Genomic DNA, 2,078 nt, shown 5'->3' with positions numbered 1-2,078 from the left:
GTTAATGAAGGGTACGAGCGTTTTTAAACGTTACTAGTTAGTTATAAACAAATTCTCCGAATATTAAAGCGAATGGAATAACGTTTCGCCACGAGAAAATAATAACAACGACCTGATATTTGCGTGTCTGCTCAAATTTTCTTACCGGTTTACCAACAAAAATCCCAGATGCACTGGGAGAATAGAAAGAAAACACACGATTCCCGTGCTCTTTGCCCGTGTTATATTCCGTTTCATGCGAGGAAAATCCCGGTGGCGCATTTGAATTTTTGTATGGAACACGCAGTCAGACCTGTTATATATGTGTCATTGAGTTAGGACCTTAGAAGTTTGTCTAGAACATCCCATGAAGAGTGCACTTCTATAAAAAATAAAAGCAAACATTACGATTTTGATAACGGTAGTCGAAATTAAATGGTAAATTCGTTCAACTACATTTATAGGATTTATTTATTCAGAAATATTAGAAATTAGGATTTTCAATGATTTCTATCCTATATGATAAGTTTATCGATAGATGGATTTATTTGCAATGGGTTAAACAGGAAACGAAGGTTATTTAACGTGAACTAAATACAGCAATGTGCTGTAACCAAGACAACTAAATGGATAATTCACAAGTCACAACTAATAGTTTACAACTCATAACAACTCGGTGACTCTATCTCGACTCAACCCTCGACTCCTCACAACTCGACTCAATCCTCGACTCCTCACAACTCGACTCTCAGACCTCTGATTAATTCGTCTTTCTCCCTTAAGTATCCCTCTGTCTTTTTTCATACCCCCACCATGTACGTATTTCGTAACCGTCCGCGATCAAGATCACGTACGTCTTCTTCTGCGTAACTATTCGACTGAAGGACCGACGACACATTGTCAGTTGAAGCCCATTGAAATTTCGCGACCCTTTCGGCCTGTTGGCATTTAGGCACTCTCGCAACATTGTTTATAGTTCACCCGATATTTCTTAGGCAATCTGTCCACGATACTATATGTTGAGAAATAGACGTTAATAGCTTTTGCGTTTTTATAGTCTTCGGTATCTTGCTTGGTTTTTAAATATCGGAAACTGTATAATTTATAAAGCTATAAATATAAAACTATTATTTTATTTAATAATTGAATGTGGTATAATGAAGACATATTCCAGGTCAAAAAGATTCTCCGACCTTCATTTTTAAATTTTATCTTGCAAGATACGCGAAGAGCGAAAATTTGTTCCAATTGATAATATTTCAACGTTTGTCTCTTTTGGAAACTTTTTTATATTTTACGTGGAGGAAATCCGCACGGACGCCAGGCCGCTTCTGGGGAAAGCGGCGTGGTAGTGTCGGACTTCAACCGACTAAAACCTCCACGATAACCGTCCCGGCTGCGATCGAGAGAGGCCCGGGAACCGCTGTGAGCGTCGCAACGGGGCGTCCCCCGCGCGCCTAATACCACCGCAGATGGAGCGGTGTGTGACCATTGTCATCACACCGCCTCGTCGCTGGAGCCGCCGTGCCAGGCAGCCCGGTTCTCCTACCGGACTGCTTGGCGGCCCCGAGGCGCTGAGCCGTCAAGCGCCCAAACCCGAACCCCAACGGGGGGGGGGGGCACGGCGGGCCCAGCGCGCTTCACCAACGCCGCACGGAGTACCAGGCGTTCACCCATCCAAGTACTATCCGTGCCCGGCGCTGCTTAATTTGCGTGATCTGACGGGAACGAGTGCATTCAGCGCGGCCAGGGCGTTGGCTGTCTCTTTTGGAAACTAATCGCAATTCAACTAATAAGGAACCATTGCGAATATCTTTTATCGATTGCCTTCGATGTTTCACGAGATCATTCAACCGAGCTACCTCTGGGAATTAGTTTCCTCTTTCCGCGAGTTCCAATGGCGATCGCAGCATATTATTTTTCCCAACACATCTAGATATATTTAAATTGGAATTATTTTTTTTGTTACAACCCACGCAAAGGAAAATCTCCTTTCTTCCCGATTTATTTTTACTATAATATTTTTCGTCCTGAGGAAGAAAGTTTATTTATGACATGGCCGACGTGACCCCAACTCTTCGAGTAATCGATTAATACTT

The 2,078-nt window shown here is 42.9% G+C and overlaps 1 pseudogene; it reads right to left on the bottom strand.

The window, feature by feature from the left end:
• Positions 1–1,620: 1,620 nt before the first annotated feature.
• Positions 1,621–1,738, bottom strand: LOC117216245 (annotated as a pseudogene).
• Between the last annotated feature and the right edge of the window lie 340 nt (positions 1,739–2,078).

Source organism: Bombus bifarius, unplaced genomic scaffold (assembly GCF_011952205.1).
Source record: "Bombus bifarius isolate JDL3187 unplaced genomic scaffold, Bbif_JDL3187 scf7180000010252, whole genome shotgun sequence".
Lineage (NCBI taxonomy): Eukaryota > Metazoa > Arthropoda > Insecta > Hymenoptera > Apidae > Bombus > Bombus bifarius.
Note: the sequence above shows the minus strand (reverse complement) of the source record. Positions and strands in the feature narration are given on the sequence as shown.